Source organism: Gopherus evgoodei, chromosome 6 (assembly GCF_007399415.2).
Source record: "Gopherus evgoodei ecotype Sinaloan lineage chromosome 6, rGopEvg1_v1.p, whole genome shotgun sequence".
Classification (NCBI taxonomy): Eukaryota; Metazoa; Chordata; order Testudines; family Testudinidae; genus Gopherus; species Gopherus evgoodei.
This window is the reverse complement of record NC_044327.1, coordinates 83620851-83640593: the sequence shown is the minus strand read 5'-3', so window position 1 is coordinate 83640593 and position 19743 is coordinate 83620851. Positions and strand designations below refer to the sequence as shown.

General features: G+C 38.9%; 1 protein-coding gene across 8 annotated transcripts in view; it reads left to right on the top strand.

Moving 5' to 3' along the window:
• Positions 1-19743, top strand: part of XRCC4 (X-ray repair cross complementing 4) — a 279215-nt gene that overhangs the window by 31946 nt on the left and 227526 nt on the right. For all 8 annotated transcript variants that reach the window (XM_030565725.1, XM_030565727.1, XM_030565728.1 and 5 more), the window contains 2 exons: positions 2180-2329; positions 13154-13344. The gene's annotated coding sequence lies outside the window, so the exon portion shown is untranslated. The remainder of the gene's footprint in view (positions 1-2179; positions 2330-13153; positions 13345-19743) is intronic.

Here is a 19743-nt window from a genome sequence, read left to right as displayed (position 1 = left end):
ATGGCTTTTGCAATGTTAGTGAATGTCTATATAATCCCAAAATCAGTAAGGCCTGAGTCTGCTCTCTTTGGTAGGAACATAAGTATAGCAAGCCTAAATACTATACTTAATATACCAGGCAGCTGAGAAATAATAAAGACCTGTATATCAACGATATATAAATAAATGTGAATTTTAAAAGGTCTCAAGTAAAGTGCAGACTACTAGGTTGTTTTTGTTTTGGGCTGTAAAACCCACCACAGTATCATAAAGTACGTTTCCTGAAGCTGCAGCTTCAGCCTCGTTTCATTTTTAAATTCCCTTTGCTGTTGCTGCTATCCACTGTAACTTCTGTTTTGCAGCCGAGCTTGGTATCATTCTTTTAAATGGCAATATTCCATCCAATAGAACACTGGCTCTTTAGTGACCGTATTCCAGATGATGTACATTTGGGTAATGGTGAATGTTCAGTTATTATATGGCAGTAGGGAATTGCCTATATATCTTAACTGTGCATTTCCAGACTTTTTGACACTTAAGGTGTGTTGTTTTTTCTTTTTATGGTAGTAAGATTTAAATGTTTTTGGTTGTATTTTGGTTGTAGTAAATCTTAGCATCCTTTCAATTTTAATTATTTTAAACAAGTTTTCTCTGGAAATTTCATAGGTTTTAAATACGAGGGGCTCTGAAAGGTAAAATCAAGTTGGCACAAAAAACTTTATTGGCTAGCTGCATCCATGTTTGGAAAACTTAAAAACTAAAGTATACGTGACCAGGATTTCATGGCTACCTTTGGCAGATTTCTCTGGCATCAGATGTAGGGTTGCCAACTGTTTACTCGCACAAAACTGAACGCCCTTGCTCCGCCCCTTCTCCAAGGCTCCGCACCCCGCTCACTCCATTCCCCCTCCCTCTGTTGCTTGTTCTCCCCACCCTCACTCACTCATTCATTTTCACCAGGCTGACTTGGGCTGGGATGCAGTAGAGAGTGAGGGCTCCAGCTGGGGGTGTGGGGCTCTGGAGTGGGCCAGAAATGAGGAGTTCAGAGTGCAGGACGGGGATTAGGGCTGGGACATGGGGTGGGGGACTGAGGGTTCGGAGTGCAGGCTCTAGGGTGGGGCTAGGGATGAGGGGTTTGGGTTGCAGGACGGTGCTGTGGGCTGGGACTGAGGGGTTCAGGGAGGGGGATCAGGGCTGGGGGAGGTGGTTAGGGTCTGGGAGGGAGTCAGGAGTGCAGGCTCTGGGCAGCACTTACCTCAAGCAGCTTCTCGAAGTGGTGGCATGTCCCACCTCTGGCTCCTATGCAGCGGTGCGGCCACGTCTCTCTGCGCACTGCCCTATCCGCAGGTGCCACCCCCGCAACTCCCACTGGCTGTGGTTCCCAGCCAATGGGAATTGCAGGAGTGGTACTTGGGGTGGCGGCAGCATGCAGAGCCCCCTGGCTGCCCCTACACGTAGGAGCCTAAGGGAGGACATGCTGGCTGCTTCCCGGGAGTCATGCAGCGCAGGGGCTAGCAGGGAGCATGCCAGCCCACTGCATGGCACCACCAACCGGACAGTCAACGACCCAGTCAGTGGTGTTGACCAGAGTCACCAGGATCCCTTTTCGACCAGGTGTTCCGGTTGAAAACTGGACACCTGGTCCCCTTAATCAGTTATGCTGTGCAAATGCAGGTGGCTTGTTTTGGGGTATGTTAGGTTAGTGGCTGGTGATAATGGACCTGAGGGGCCGAAGGGGCCTAAGAGAGAAGTCTGGATCCAAAGAAAAGAACCTTTTCTTGTGAAGTACCAAACTGAAGTTGGGGTTGGTCTAGAGTTTTGTGGTTTTATTTTACTGGGAACAATGTGGATCAAGGAGAAATGGACTTGAGGTCTATTCTTGGAGGCACTTTCTAATCTTGTCTCCTTTGCTTTGGCACCTTGTCCTCTAACCCACTGCTATACTTTTACTGCTCCCTGCATGGTGTCCTCCATGTCCAAGCCTTCCCTGGCAACAGAGACCTGAATCCAAAGCAAACGCTCATCTGGAATCTCATGTGCCCTTAAACTTTAAAGGCTAATTCCTCAACTCTACTAAATTTCGTTTGTGCTATTCTGGTAGTGCAAGGTGATCTTTAAGCTGCCTTCAATGGGCAGCTGGGAATTCATCTGTTGTGTGATGGAATAAACACAAGATTACTTTCTTTTGTTTCCAAAACAGGTGACTAAAGAATGGAGAAAAAAGTGAGCAGAATTTATCCAGTTTCTGAGCCAAGCACAATATATTTTCTACAAGTCACTTGGGAAGAAGACCTAGGCACTGGCTTCATTATAACGCTTAGCGATGGTCAGTCAGCATGGACTGGGACAGGTAATATTGAAAACAAAAGATGAAAAGATGTTTGTTTTTTTTTTAAATATACACTCTTTTCCATTGGGTTTTGAGCAGTGATTCTTAACTTCTTCTGTGACCACATGTTCTATCAGAAGAAAGCTTCCAGATTCCCCCTCTATCTAGTCAGGAAGGAAGGAGGGTCACGGGATTTGTTCAAATCTATCTTTGAAATCTTTGTAAAGACTCAACTGTCAAAACAAATACTAGTTAATTTAACACATGGCTATACGATAGTTGTTTATATTTTTCCCAGTAATATAATTTCCTGTGACATTACCCCAGGACACAGCAACTTCTCAATCTCTTTGAACAAATATGACAAGCTAATTTCATCTGTGAATTACAGTAACTCCTCACTTAAAGTCTTCCCCGGTTAATGTTGTTTCATTGTTACATTGCTGATCAATTAGGGAACGTCCTCATTTAAAGCTGTGTAACGCTCCACTATGATGTTGTTTGGCTGTCTGCTTTCTCCACAGCTGGCAGACCCTGCAGATCAGCTCCTTCCCCCGCCCCCCTGCCTCCTGCCCGCAGCAATCAGCTGGCTTGCGGTGTTTAGGAGGCAGGAGGGAGAGGGACAAGCAAGAACGCAGGCACAAAGTAAAGGGGGAGGAGGCGGGGGGAGAAGAGGCGGGTCAAGGGTCGGGGCTTGGGGGAAGGGGTGGAGTGGATGGGCTGAGGGTTGAGCCCCCTGTCCCTGGCAAAGTCAGTGCCTGTGCTTGCCAGAACAGCAAGTGGAGTAGCCGGACAATCCATTCTCTTCCGCTCTCTGACTCCACCACCTCAGCCAAGCTTCGTACTCAGCAGTGATGATTGTAGTATTAAATTGTTTCTTTAAAGTTGTTTAAAACTTATACCTGTATTAAATTGCTTGTTTAAAATGTATATAATGCCTTTTGTCTGGCAAAAAAAAATGTCCCTGGAACCTAACCCTATTTACATTAATTCTTATGAGGAAATTGGATTCGCTTAATATCGTTTCCCTTAAAGTCACATTTTTCAGGAACATAACTACAACGTTAAGTGAGGAGTTACTGTATAAAGTTCATGAACTATGTGTGTAAGTCTTTTCAGATGATCTCTTAACGCTATTAGTTATTAAATGTAGTTGAATGCAGAAGTCACAGTATATGTGTAAGAGGAGAAAGGGGTAGGAGATGAATCAATTGTACATTATTGCTTTTCCTGAAATTGATCTGCAAATGGAAAAAAAATAGCTTTGTGTTTGTTCTGCCCCAAACCTAATTGAGAGGTGTATGTACCATTTATGCACGGTGAGAGAAGAAAATACTGGTGTTTTCCTGAAGAACTGTCCGTTATTTAACTGATCAAAAGCATTTCTGTTAGGACTAAACACGTCTTGGAGAGAGGCAGTTTGGGATGGGCAAGTGAAGAGCTCATAGAGGTGGATAGTATTTCCTGGGAAAAGTGTTTCCTAACACTTTGTCCTGAATCATGTGAACCGATACCCATGCAATTTTTTTCTAATTGATATTTCTGCATTTGCTGCTCTTATTTATGTATAGTCAAACTGTCAAAAGTGACTACTGGTTTTTGGTGTCTCAGTGTTTAGCTGACCACCTTGAAACACTTTGGACCGTATTTTTAGAAGTGCTGAGCACTCTCAGCTCTTATTCACTGAAGTTGGATTTATGGGTGCTCAACTTGTCTGACAATCACATCTAAGGTATCTCAAGTTGGGCTCCCAAAAACTAAGGCACTAAAACTCAGTGGATATCTATTAAAAATTTGGCTATACAAATTTATGTGGTTAATCCTTTTGGAAATCTTACTAAGCTATTTAACTCGGTGATGTCCAAAACTCACTGCCACAATACAGTTTTTGTGTGTGTTCCATGTAGACTTTCTTTCTGTCTGTTTATGTTGTTCTTATGTGGCCTTTTTAATTCCATTGTGTGTCCATTTCGCTCTTCCATCATGAACAAGTAAATAGACATACTTAATTAGTCTTCTCCTTTAATACTATTTTTCTGACTCTTTTCTTCTTTTCAGACTAAATTATTATACTCTAGCCATATGAAACCAGGCTTATTTTAATGTTTATCTTCATTTAATTAAATCCTCTGTTGAAATATGAAATATTTCAAGTTTTTTTTAAACATAATTAGAAGTTGTTGCACAAGTTAAAAAGCAGTATTTGCTAATATTGTGGACTGGCTACTCATACAGATTACATATGAAAGGATCCCTGCAAGGATGGCCAAAATATATTTCAAAAACATCAGTGTCCTTTTGCTTTGTTTTGATGTTGTTAATTAGGCATTTGGCGATTGTTCCAATATTTTTGGCTTTTGAAATTTGTTTTATATTAAGGGAGACCGCCAACTTAAAGTCATACTTGTATTTGTGTTCACCTACTGTTGTTTTAAGTAAAACCTAACATGACTACAATAGAAGGAGACTATAGAAGAACATTTCTATCCCTTTGTTTTCAATTTAACATTTTTCATCTGACAGACCTGTCGTATAGGCACTTCATGAAGGATGGGATCATTGACATCACTATGTCAAAAGAAGAAAAAACACAGTCCAGCATCAGCACCAGAAAAACACAGGGCGCAAGTGGTCTTTGTCTGCCTCTCCTAGGGCTAGTCCAATTCTGATTGACTCCTATTGGCTTTCTAGTTCTTTCGCTGAGTCGAAAGGGAGCTAAATTGAACTCCTTGTGCTGTTGTGTCAATTGGGTGGGATCAGGTGGAAACCACCTCTGTTCCAGCAGCAGCTTAGTTTTACATTTTGTTTGCACTGAGACTAGCTTTTTGCAACTAGTTTTCCTGATTTGTTTTAAGAAAAAAAGTGGACAACAAGGAGGAATCCAGAAAACTTTATCTTATTTATATTACAAGCTCCACTGGTTACACTAGTTGAGCTTATCATCCCTTTGCTCTAGAATGAGTTGTTTTGTGTAGCTATGAATGTGGCTGTGTTATCCTTATTCCAAAGCTAAGCTGTTTGCTGCAGAAACAGGCAACAACATGCCTTGTTTTGAGACTTTTAAACCTCTCAAGATTTCAGTGTTCTTTTGCTTCAGCAGTTGATCTTGAAACTTCGCTTAACTAAATAGCACAGTTAACTGCATGTGCACGACCTCACCCTTTATGTGCACAGCTAACAGTGTAAGATTTTCTACTGCACATGCTTAGTCTTGCATTTTCAGAAATTAATAACTGTTTAAGACCATCTTTCAAAGTGAGTGAAGCATATTCAAGACTATTCACATCTCAACTTCGAAGTTTCAGATTTCAGCTGTTTTGGAGCTATTTGCTTGAGGGAGAGAGCAGTGGTCAGATTGTTTTATTTTTTTAACAGTAGGAAATCCCTTCAGTTTCTCATGTTGTGGGATATTGTGCTTGGCAAGCCAAGTCAGGAAACGAGTAAGAGTTGCTGAAGGATTGGTCTTTTCTAGTTCTTACGGATCTAGTGTGATGATGAAAAGTGGTGGAAGCCTCACTGTTTAAGAAATGTAAAACCATAGAGAAACTTGACAAAAGTCCTACAAAATGTACTGTATGACCCAATATTGTATTGACTTGAAGGTGGACTAAAGGATCGATAGCAGTGGTTCTCAAACTATGGGGTGGGCCTCCCAACTGTGAACTGTGTGCTTTTTTACAAGTGCTCTGGTTGTCAGCCTTGGGTGGCTGGGGCTGGTGCAGAAAATGTGCATACCCAGGAGTTGGGGGGTGGGATAAAGGGTACAGCTGGAGCCTCGCCACCCTGGACTCAACATCCCTCACCCTCCCCAATCCATCACCTTGGTTGGCAGCAGCAGTAGCGCAGAAGTAAGGATAGCAATGGGGTGTTAAAATCTGCTATGAAAAGTGATATTAAATATTTCACATTGCCACCGCTACTGCTGCGCTGCTGCTGGCACGGTGCTGCCTTCAGAGTTGGATGCCCACTAGCAGCCGCTGCTCTTTGCTCTGCCTTCGGAGCTGGGCGGTGGTATATGTGTTTGGGGGCGGGGGGAATAAGCAACTACAGACACAAAAAAGAGGGTTGCAATCAAATAAGTTTGAGAACCACTGATCTATAGAGACTTTCCATTTATAACTTACATTTCTCGAAAAAAACTCAAGATTTCCTGTTGCTTTTACAGCTCTGATATACAAATATAAAATCCCATTGATCCCTTTATTATAGCCCACAAATAATAATTGTATATTCTTGGTGATGACTCATTCCTCAATAATACTGTACCTTGTTTCCTCAATCTTCAGATCATTATTTTAAATAATCACTTTAAAGTTGAAAACAAAATTTCTTTACCTATTTTTTTTTCTTGCCCCTCTCTGCTTATCCCACTTGTCTCTTGTGGCATGTCTTCCCCTTCACACTCTGCCAATGTTGACAAGCACTTGGCCTCTGTTTCTGATGTCCAGACCTCCTTCCATACTGTCCCTTGTCCATCCTGAACAAACATGTGAGGCCACTACACTAGCCTCCTTTAAATTCCTCATCAAGACCCACTTCCACTGCAATATTTATAAGAAAGCAGCCAGCTAATAATGGCTAGGCTGTGGGCTGTTGGGTACAATTTAAAACTTAAGAAAAACATTTTTGGATTGTAAATTTTATCCCTTTCCCCCATCCTTTGTTTGTCATTTGTATTTGATTGTGAGCTTTGTAGGGTGAAGACTGTCTTGCTATATATCCCTGATCCTACAAAAACTTACACGTGCTTTAATGTAACGCATGAGTAGTTCTATTGACTTCAATAGGACTGCCCACATGTGCAAGGTTAGTCACTGTAGGATTGGGTCTTAGTTTGTATAATGCCTAGCATATTGTGACTGCTACCTTAATATAAAACAGGATTTTGAAAAAAATTTAAAACAGTTGAAAAAGAGGGTTGTTATAGAATTTCATATATAAACTAACTATAGCAGTTGCTACTATGAACATTTAGAAATGGTGTTTATGTTGTGCAAAGTATAAGAATTTGTTTGGGGAAAAAAGCAACTGGTGAAATATTTCCTGATTCGTAGGGACTGTATAATTATGTTCTCAATTTGGTTAAAACATGCCTTTAAAAAATCTGGAAAAAACACTTTCAATTCATTATCCAGGATACAAAGCTGGTTCCTTTAGGTCTCCAGTGGAACATGGAGGTGGGTAGTTTGCAGGCAAGACAAGAAAGTATTGGAGGCATATCCAGTGTACTGCGTGGATCCACTGGACTATCACTATGGGTACTGGGTTGCACTGGCTATGGCCACCTGTGCAGTTGCACCAAATTATGCCCTTGAATTGGGAGGATTTTGTCCCCCTTTTTTCCCAGCTTTTCTGTCTGTCTGTGTCTCTCTCTCTTTCTCTCTCAAATGTACTCTGGCACACAAAGGCATTTTTTTATTCTAACTTTGTACATGGCACCATGATTTGGCTTTTTCTGTACATTAAAGTCTCTATCAATAGGTTGAAACCCCCCCCCCAAAATGTTGTTGTTGTTACAAAAGATATAAACCAAGTAAAACAAATAAAAAAGAATTGTGTTCCCAGAAGGTCTTGTGTGCTGAGCTACAAATACAGATCTTGAAACTTTTACAGCAGAGTATTTTGTTTTAATTTAGCTCAGCTAAGAGGTTAAATGAAAAAAATTGTCAACTTCATCATGTCTTATTAGCTGTTAATTATGCTTTAATAAGCAACAGTACACAATATCCATCACAGGAATTATTGATTCATCAAATTTATTTTATTGTGCATTAAAATCTGCAGGGATGTTGAGCTATATTCTGTTTAATTCTGTTTTCTTTCCTTTTTGCTTTCTTTCATATCTAGAAAATCTAAGCTTGTCTTCCTTTTTTAATTCACCAAAACTGAATTTAAAAGTTTAACTTTTATTTTATTTTATACCCAGTTCTTTGCCATGCATGGTTCACAGCATTGCTTTGCTTATTTATAGACTTACCTATAGTATTCATCATTGTTGTATATGATTGTTTCCTGTAGTGCTGCAATACTTATAAAATACTATAGTCTGCCATTGTCCTTTACTGTAAGTGAAGATGGTGTATATAATATCTGTATGGAATTCTTTAAAGATACCATCACTTAAGAATTCTCAGTTTTGAGTCTTGTTTCTCGAGTGTAAGACAGAGGGAAACTCCTATCATGCTAAGGTGAGTAGAGTAATGCCAGAAGACCAAGGGCGGCTCCAGGCAAGGCACTCCAAGCGCATGCCTGGGGCGGCAAGCCGCGGGGGGCGCTCTGCCGGTCACCGCTAGGGCGGCAGGCAGGGTGCCTTCATCGGTTTGCCTGCAGAGGGTCCGCTGGTCCCGCGGCTTCGGTGGACCTCCCGCAGGCACGCCTGCGGGAGGTCCGCTGAAGCCGCAGGACCAGCGGACCCTCTGTGCTTGGGGCGGCAAAATGTCTAGAGCCGCCCCTGCAGAAGACCCACCTGGAACTCTTTAAATGCCTCCATAAGCATTGTTTGGCTACCTTATTTGTTTTACTTGAGATTAATTTCATCCCTGTTTATTTGGTAGTGTCAAGGTTCCTCCCCCACTTTGAACTTTAGGGTACAGATGTGGGGAGCTGCATAAACACTTCTAAGCTTAACTACCAGCTTAGATCTGGGTTCGCTGCCACCATCCAGATTCCTCAGTGTTTGGAACACCTCTTTCCCCCCAAAACCTTCCCCTCCCTGGGTAGCCTTGAGAGGCTTTTTCACCAAGTTCCTGGTGAACACCGATCCAACCCCTTGGATCTTAACACAAGAAGAACTTAACCATCCCCCGTTCTTTCCCCCACCAATTCCTGGTGAGTCCAGATCCAATCCCCTTGGATCTTAAAACAAGGAAAAATCAATCAGGTTCTTAAAAAGAAAGCTTTTAGTTAAAGAAAGAAAGGTAAAAATCATCTCTGTAAAATCAGAATGGAAAATACTTTACAAGGTAATCAGATTCATATAGCCCAGAGGAACCCCCTCTAGTCTTAGGTTCAAAGTTACAGCAAACAGAGGTAAAATCCTCTCAGCAAAAAGGAACATTTACAAGTTGAGAAAACAAAAATAAGACTAACATGCCTTGCCTGGCTGTTACTTATAAGTTTGAAACATGAGAAACTGGTTCAGAAAGATTTGGAGAGCCTGGATTGATGTCTGGTCCCTCTTAGTTCCAAGAGCGAACAACAACAAAACAAAGAGCACACAAACAAAAGCCTTTCCCCCACCAAGATTTGAAAGTATCTTGTCCCCTTATTGGTCCTTTGGGTCAGGTGTCAGCCAGGTTTCCTGAGCTTCTTAACCCTTTACAGGCAAAAGGATTTTGGTGTCTCTGGACATGAGGGATTTTATAGTATTGTACACAGGAGGGCTGTTCCCTTCCCTTTATAGTTATGACAGGTAGCTATTTTATTTTATGAACCAGTGATACCCTGGTACTAAAGAATATTTAATATGATCCCGGCTAGCCTGATGAAGGGTATTATTGACCAGTTGTATACCTGTGAGCTCAAGCTTCCTACAGAACAGATAACTTTTCCTTGTGCAGGGGACTTCAGCTGGTAAAGAGAGTTAGCTTCATGTCACAGGTACAGCCACCAGTGAGAAAAAGGATAATATGTTCCATTTCCCTTTTCCCCCTGCTTTTGTGTCCTATTCAGTGCAGCTATAGCACTAATGCATTCTCAGTCCTGGTTCCCCATCCCTCCACTATTTTTGTGTGCACCATGGACTTTGGCTTTAATGGCTGACCTGCCTTATACCAGATTTTACAAGCATAAAATGGTGCTATAGACTTATATTAGATGTTTTCCTAAAATGGTGGGCAAACTCAACCTTATTGAGACTACATGATATCAGTTATTCCCCATGCCTGCATGATCATCCTGGTGAGGTTCCTTTCTATAAACTTAGTGTTGAAAGGTCCTTGTGTTTTTACCTGGACCTTACTAAAAGTGTAAATTCTGTAATTTCTCAAGTACGTTTTGTTCCGGTCATACTGAGCAAAACAGAACCTAGGCAGTCCTTCCTCTGCTATCTCTGAACTACTTACTTTGATGTGTTTTAACTTCATTTTCCTGTCTCCAAGCAGAATTTACAAATTCACTCTGTTTAAATAGATAGTAGCTTCTGTAGGACATGGAGTTAACCCATTACAAGTGCAAAAGAAAGAAACACATTACTGTTATTAGTCATTGTGAGTTTTGCTAATGCTTCTTTTTTCAAAGCTTTTGCAAATATTTTGGATCTGATTTTCAGTCAGAAAATGCCTTTATTTGTGCAAATATTCATGACCAAATGTATATGTATGCAAAAATGATTGATTTGCACATCTGGTAAATAGATCCCTATCTAGCTTTCTTGTGTGCAAATCTCCACTTAATGCATGCATACCTGTGAAGATGCATTACTGCTTTCTGTTTGAAAACCTGATCCATTGTGTGACTTAAAATTTTTAAAAATATATAGTGTCTACATATTTTCCATACTCTGTCAAAGGGCATAAATAGGTATAGTTACCACCTTCACAAAGTAGGCGTGTGTGTGTGTGTGTGTGTGTGTGTGTGTGTGTGTGTGTGTGTGTGTGTGTGTGTGTGTTTAAAAAAAACACAGAGAAAATATTGAAACTAGCTGTGAAGGATGTGATCTCATGTTTATCAATGCTGATGTTAAAAAGATGATGTGCAAAACTGCTTAAAAATAATTGTGGGGGAAGATACGTCTGCCTCTGTGTGGAGCAAATAATTGCCCATTCACCCCCACTGTTATACATTTGGACGACTGATGATTTGACGAGTAGTACTTCCACTGCAATACCAGATTACTTATGTTGTCAATAATATAAATAAGAGAAGAATGAGGCAATTTCAACATGTTTTTCTTGCTTGGAAAGCTCTTCTGTTTTCATCTGCATGATCAGGATATATATGCAAGTATATCTCTTGAGGTTAAACAGTCATCAAGACGAGATTTGTGGAAGGAAGAAATACAGTTAACTAAAGAACTACATAAGATATTTTTCAGTTGGGGGTTCACTTCGGTGTTAAGAACTTATTTCAGTCTGACACAAGCTATCGCTCTTCTTTCCCCCCTCATTATCTCAAATATTGGGCAGTCCTTCAGTCCCAAATGGAGAAAAATGTCAATCTATCATGTTCTGCAGAAGATTGATGCTGTAACTGGAAAGTGAAATACTTGTGAACCCAATAAAGAGCATAGATCATTGATAGCCTAAGAATAAGGCTAGATCTGACCCAGGTGGAATACTGTTTAAAAAAAGTGTGGTGCATTTTTTTTTCCTCTCCTCCATTTGAATCCTTATACATCCTTTTACAATAGAGTACAGAGAAATCTGGCTCGACAATAGATCTTGCACTCCAACAAAAATTACACTATTAGAACTCAAACCAGACTCTTGCTATTTGATGAAATTAGTCTCTGCAAAACATTTTTTAATAGAATGATAAAATCTGAATTATTTTCATATGGCTGCAGAGAGGCTTGGATCCGACTATTACTGATGCTGAAGGTAGATGCTAACAAGTGAGAAATGAAAAACTAAGAGAAAACAGATGCATATTTTATGAAGACAGATATGATGTGAATCATTTAAGGAAAGTGTTATTGTTTCTAAACAGCCACATACATAGATTTTTGTTTCAAGAGAAATTCTAAACACCCGTAATAACTTCATGACAATTGGAGCAGAGGTCTGTGCATATTCCTTCTCTGCTGGCAGCAGGACTCTAGGGAGAGCTTCCCATTGTGGAGAGTCAATTACAATCACATTGCAAATAATTACTGTAAATCTCATTGCTATATTTTTAAAACCCCAAAATATTTGTACCTGAAATCTCTCACGAGGAGCATCATGTTCAATGCCTCCATAATCCTTTGTCACATTTTAGTGTGGAATGAAATTGGGGCTGGTTAAAGCTCAAGGGTGTGAGGGAATTCACTGTGGGAGGTGCTTGAGCCCAATAGAGAGTTAACTGCAGCCTGCAATGGATTTTGAAGACAGAAGAGGAGAATAAGCAGAAGCTAGGGTAGTCAGATTCTGGTAGGAGTTAATGTGCTTGGGTAATCTTAGCAAGATGAAGGGATGAAGCCTGGTGACCTGGTCTTTCCATTTATGGGGCAAGGGTAGGGAGGGAGGAAGGAGACAGGAAAGAAGTACATAGGAACTCATGTCTAGCCTGAACAGGAAAGGAGTTGCTGGCTTCAGTCCTGTGAGGGGGTTTTCTCCTTTCTTGAACCTTTGTAGTCCCTAAGTGTTTTAGAAAAAGGAAATAGTATTTTCACAAGAGGCCTCATCCAAAGCACATTGAGGCCAATAGAAATTCTGCCGTTTGATTTCAGCTGGTTTGGATTTGACCCAATAAGAATTGGTTCACCTGTCTCTAGTGATACCCCTTTATTTTGAATTGAGAGACATTAAATTGGTAATGGCTGCAAAGTTTAAATTTGGAGAAGGTAATAAGGAACATGTGAGGAGAGGAAATAAGTGTAGTGAAGGCCATCATCTCTTAGGAGTTTGGAAGAACCTTCCCCCTCCTCCAAGGAAAATTTGTGGGATACAAGACAACATATAAAGTTATTCAGAGCTCTCTTTTGCTGTTGAAAAGTTAATGTATCATTACTCTAGCTAAGCAAAAGAGTTGGGATAAAGTGGTAATAAACCACATTCAGAGATGTTTGTTTTAATTAAAAATAGTAATTTGGTTTACCTTTTTAAATAGTTTTTAATAATAACTTCCTTTTAATATTAGTATATATTTCCAGAATTAAAGTGTTGGTTTTTTTTAGACTTCTCCAGTTTCCTCCTCTCTCCCCAGTGTCTGAAGCTGAGATTTCTAAGGAGGCTGATGACATGGAAATGGAAAGGGAGAAGTATGTTGAAGAACTGAGGAAAGCACTAGTATTGGGAGCAGGCCCAGCCAATATGTACAACTTTGATGTTTCTAAAGATGAAGAAAATGTGGAAAGCTGTGATTTCTCATATGAAAAAAATCTGAAAGATGTTTCCGTAAGTATTTCTGGAACACTACATGTTGTAAAAAGTCATATCTGGTGCAATACATATGAAAAAAGGCCTTTTCCTGAGCACATCACTCAGTTTAATAAAATTTTCTTTTTAAAAACATGACTGGTACTTTTGATAAGTTGTAACAAAAACCTTGAGTTAAATAGCAACAAAGAGTCCTGTGGCACCTTATAGACTAACAGATGTATTGGAACATAAGCTTGTCTGAGAAAGTGGGTATTCACCCACGGAAGCTTATGCTCCAATACATCTGTTAGTCTATAAGGTGCCACAGGATTCTTTCTTGCTTTTTACAGACTAACACGGCTGCCTCTCTGATACTTGAGTTAAATAGATACTGTCAACTCCAGTATGGTCCAAAATATTGAGATTTTGTAAAAATAAGTTTTCACAAAACTGAACAACAGAAATATTTCCAGGATCTTTTAAAATTCCTTTTGGAAAAGAACTGGGGCCTTCAGGTTGTGTTATACCAATTATATTAGACCAGTAAAAACTAGCAGGATCTTATTAAAGGGGACAAGGCAAAGATGCCACATTTATTATGATAACAATTTATGACTAATAACTAATATCTTAATTCTTATACACACACATTATACCTAATACCTATACATACACACACACATTCACATTATACCTAATACCTATACACACACACATATACACATTCACACACACAAACCCACATTCCTCAGGTGTTCTGCAGCTGCTGCATAGTTACCAGTCCTGAAGATAGCTTAAGTTCATAGCTTGATTTTGTAGCTTGGGTTCGTAGCTTGTGGCGGCTGACTGGCCAGGAAAGCCAGGCACAAGGACAAGCTGGATCTCTGTTGGGCAGGCACTGATGTCCTTCCATGTTGGCAGCAGAATGTTACCCAAAGTCTCTCATCTCACCCTTCTTTTTTATAGGCTTTTAGTTTGTATTCAAAGTCTATAGGTCTTGCTGTGTCATGCTGCCTCTGGGTTTAGATTGATCACCCATCAATTGCAGGCATGACTTTCAGCCTTGAACCTGGCTTTGATCTTCCTTCTGTTGTTCTGTTGTCCTTTTCTTTTTAGGGTGGATGCTTCTTACTTTGTTTAGGGCTGTTGTCTAGGTCTTCAGCCCTTGGTATTTGAACTTTTATCTCATCAGGACAGGCTGGGGCTGGAGGTTGATTCCATCATTCATACATACCTCATTCACACATCTAAACTAAACTAATAAGATTACAGCAGGGTTTGCAAAAATGAAGGATGGAGGAAGCTTTTACAAAATGGAGTGAGTGTTTTAAAATGGGGCTTGAATTACAATATGGAACAGAAGTTACAATATAGGCAAGTGTAGTGAATGGTGAACAGAAGTTACATTAATAAAGTGAACAATTGAAAACAATTTCATTTATCAGTCCTACAGTTGATGTAGTGACCTTTCCCTTCTTGGAAGTCCCATTGGCCGCAATTTGAGTCTTGTATCAGAGGAGTAGTGTGTTAGTCTGGATCTGTAAAAGTGGAAAAGGGTTTTGTGGCACCTTATAGAGTAACAAACATATTGGAACATGAACTTTCGTGGGTTAATACCCACTTTGTCAGATGCATGTAGTGGAAATTTCCAGAGGCAGGTATAAATATGCAAGCAAGAATCAGGTATCTCTAGCCTGATAAGGTGCCACAGAACTCTTTGCCAATTTGAGTCTTGAGTATGTAACAGCTGTGGCATCAAAACCCTGTTTTGTCACTCTGATTGCTGTTTCCTTTGTGTGTGTTCCTCTAATAACTTGTTCTAAAAGTTTAGTAATTGTATATTTGCCAGGCACAGGATAGGTTCAGATTGGTGTTGCAGTCCGGTCTTGTACTGAAACAATATATATGCTTTATTTATTTTAGCATAAGAAGAGGTTGAGGGTTATATTCCTTTTTCTATGGTACCCCTGTGGTAGTTTGTGTTTGGAACTTATTGCTGTGTCTCAGTATTGTAATTACTGTGAAATGTGTATTTATATGTCTTTATTCCCTCTAAAAAGATTGTGTATGTACATCTGCTATGCAGTAGAACCTCAGAGTTATGAACACCAGAGTTAAAAACTGACCAGTCAACCACATACCTTATTTAAAACTAGAAGTATGCAATCAGGCAGCAGCAGAGGAATAAAAAAAGCAAATACTGTACAGTACTATGTTAAATGTAAACTACTAAAAAATAAAAGAGGAAAGCAGCATTTTTCTTCTGCATAGTAAAGTTTCAAAGTTGTATGAAGTCAATGTTCTGTTGTGAATTTTTGAAAGAACACCCATAATGTTTTGTTCAGAGTTACAAACAACCTCCATTCCCAAGGTGTTCGTAATTTGAAGGTTCCACTGTATATATTGAAATCTTTCTTATCATTTCCACCTTTTGTGAGATCAGTACTTTGGTGTGTAATAAAAGTATTCCATAGTTCTTTAGTTAAATGTATTCCTTTCAGGAAAAGAGAGAAGTTTTGGCGTGGCTGTTTTTTATTTTAAAATATAGGTTCTGTTAAAGGAAGTGATGAGTTCCAATAATTACAATGCTACATTGTATGCTTTGTGTAAATCCACTGCTTCTAAAGCTCCCATTCCCCATTATGTAATCAATCATCACCATTTGAGAAAAATCCACTAAATTACTAAGAACAATTGTAGGATTACTTTTATTAATTCAATACAGTTTTACGATTTGATGAGTAGCAAAATCATTACAGAAACATGCCTAAACATTAAGATGTTTTTTCTTTGGTACATGGCTGTCAAATTTGCTTTATTTTCCTAGAGAAGTGTGGTAATGATTGCTTTGTTAAACAAACTTGGAAAAAGGAGTTGGTACTTGCATCTTTTTTTCTTTATAAATTATGGTGGGATTTTCTTGGCTTAACTCTCATTGACTTCTGGGGAACCAGAATTAAGCCAATGCTGAATGCTTTGAAAGCCCTATCCGAAAGCATTAAATATGGGCAAGATTACTCAGAGTTTTCATTAAATTGAAAATGCTGAAAAGCAAACTTCAGCTAAATCCATCAGCTTCAACATACAGGCCAGAAATGTTTATTTTTTCCTTTTTTTTTTTTTTTTTTTTTTTTTTTTGAAAGATGTGACTACACATAGAGTATTTAGCCAAATTAAAAACAACTATGTTAGTCATCTCACTTGTATGTCTTATGTATGAATGTGAGTTACCAGACAGAATACAGTCTTTAAGAGGTATAAAATGGGTACTTAGGCACACAGGTACCTAGTTTGCTCATGCAAATACAAGTTCTGGTCACACCTGCATGTCTAACATACCTTTCCTATTCTATCTACATTGAAGGTGCAGCCTTTCTGCAAGTAGTGTAAATACTGTTGTAAACGGGGCTCAGGTGCTTTTCCCATTGTTTCATAAAAACTTGCTCAGAGCTTGGATATATATTTTTCTGACATCAATATAGCCCAAATGAAATCAGTTGTGGGCAGTGCAGAGTGACAAATTGGTTAAAACAGAACTTAATTAAAGTACTAATAATATTGTTACAGTGTTTTACTTTTCTGCTTTCATTCTTTCATTCTGTGTTGCTTGTGACCATAGAGAGATGACTTTTTTTTTTTAAATACAGTAAGCAATAGAGGCATGGATGGTGCTCATCAGAATGGAGTGCTTTTCTAAGAATGCTTTTGTAATAATCAACATTCACTTTTTTAATTTAAACGTTTCTTCTCTGTCATTACTTAGAAAAATCTATGCTTTTAAATTTTTGAGTATATTTCTGATTGCTGAAGTGTCTCCATTGACTTCCTTCAGGAATAGAAGGGGCGGTCCTAGACTAGCTGCCAAACCCCGAGGGCAGAACTAGGCTGAAGTTTTTTGCCTCTTTTTTTTTTTTTTTTTTTTTTTAAACAGAGGCTTAATTACTCGGTTTGTTCGTCTCTCCAACCAATGTTTCTGAGATCAAATAAAATAGAGACACACATTTTTCAGAATAGATTTATACATGACAGCTAGATGATATTTCAGTCTAATTTCAAATAAAAATGCATTAAAAAGTTTAATTATTTTTATTATTACAAATCCAAAATCATCCATTATGCTATCCTGCTTTAACTGACATTACCACCACATCCAATTTAGAAAGAAAATAAGAAAACTCTCTTCAATGAACTTTAACCTGTATTTACAAAACACTCTGAATAAAAAACTCTCTATGCTCTTAAAAAATGACTTTTCTTGTTTTAAGTTTGGAAAATTCAGTCACTACTTCTTTTAGATCCACTTTTCCAGCTATTTCGTGCTCTGTTGACATTGTGGCAAGTCCAACAAGTCTCTCTTGCACCATTGTTGAATGCAGATATATTTTTATCAATTTTAACTTTGAGAAACTACGTTCCCCACTAGCTACGGAAACTAGCAAAGTTAAAAGAATGCGTAGAGCTATAAAAATCTTTGGAAAACTGTCTGTGGGTTTATTTTCATAAACAAACTTCAGTACTTCTTCAGGAGTGGAATGTTTCTTAAATTGTCTTGAAAAAGCCTGAAGCTCACTACACAAATCTGTAGCATCACTGTCTTCTGAATTTTCATGAATCTATACTGAGTCCAGTTTTATACAAAATTTTCTTATGTTTTGCTGTTTTCTTTTGCATGCTGTGGATATCATATAGAAAGCCAAATAGTGACTCTAGCTGCTGCACCTGTTGAAATCTTTCATCAACAGAGTGAATAGCAGTATCAAGGATTGCGAAGTAGAAATTCATTTTGAACCTTTGTTTTGGATTCTGAATGGGTGTGTCTCATCCTTCATATGAAAACTGCTGTTTCTTTTGCCAAATGTAAACTGTCTCTAGTTCAAATTCTGTCGGAAAGTCTATTCCTTCAGCAAGCATGAGAGAATCTACCAGGGTTCTTTCAAACCCTTCATCACTTCTGAATTCCTCCAGAATATTTTTAGTTTGCTGCAGTTTTGAATAGCAGAATGTATGTTCAAGTTCTTTTCCTGAAGCTGCTTACTAGTGAGGCTAATCTCGAAAAGGATATTATGCTCATTTTGTGGTAAAGTCACAAATTTGAACTTGGAAAGGCCATTTGCAAGAGCTTCTGCATCTGAACATGCCGTATTGCCAGATGATCCAATTAAGGTAGTATCATCAGAAATTTCAATTAGGGCATCATAAATGTTTTCAAGTTCATAGTGAAGAGGCTTCAAAGCATCAATGTGACTCTCCCATCTTGTCTGACTAAATGATTTCACAGTTAGAGAATTCACATGGCAAGTCAGAATCTCCCAATGGTGTGTTGAGCCTGAGAAAAACACATAAACACGTTGCACCAGGTCAAAGAAACTGCTTGCCTCCAAGCAGCATCTAGCAGCATCATTGACAATGAAATTCAGAGAATGCGTACTGCAAGGAATGGAAAAAGGCCCTAGGATTGATTTCCATCATTCTCCTTTGCACACTATTGTCTTTACGCTTCGTATTACTCCCCTTATCATAGCTTTAGCCACATAAGTTTTCAACAGATAATGACATTGCTTTAAGCTCTTGTAGAATAGTTTTAGTCATAAATGCTCCCATCGTCTCTTTCAGTATAGAAACCCCTAAAATGTTCCTTTATGAGCACTTCAACATTATCTTCATCTTCAGACTTTTCTATATCCACAAAACGAATGACATCATTTGTTCAACATGACGCACCTCTGGTGTACAGTCCAGTATTACTGAAAAGTGTTTTGCAAAATGGACAGCTTCTACAATTTTTCTTTTTAATGGCATTTGCTAGGATTAGAATCAGTTCATTCTGCATATTTTTTCCTAGGTAATGAAACTGACTTTCATGATCAGTAGATGCTCCTTCATGACTGGATCAAATAAAGCTACGGTGACCAGAAGTCCTGATTTTATAGGGACAGTCTTGATTTTTTGGGCCTTTTTCTTATACAGGCGCCTATTACCCTCCCAACCCAGTCCTGATTTTTCACACTTGCTGTCTGGTCACCCTAAACAAAGCTAGATATTCAACAAATTTTAAAAAGTTTCCATTACCTGGAGTATATAATTTTTCATTTCTACGACAGCCGCAGAATGTTAAATTTTGCCCACCAAGAACTTTCACTAAAGCAATCGGAAGCTCTAATATTTGTTGTCAATGTTCTTCTTTTTCCTTGATCACACATACATTTTCTTCATCGATAGCTTTTCCTTTTTTCAATCATAATTCAAGTTCTTTCCAATTTTTAAAACATTCCAAATGTTCTGTACTACTGTCATGTGAAGAGAGAATTGAAGATATGTTTTTCCGGTCCTTCAAACCATTTTCAGTAAGTGATGTAGCAATTGCTTTGATTTCTAAACAATTTGCAGCAAAATCAAAACACTGAGTCCTTCGACACTGAATATTGTAACCAGGTT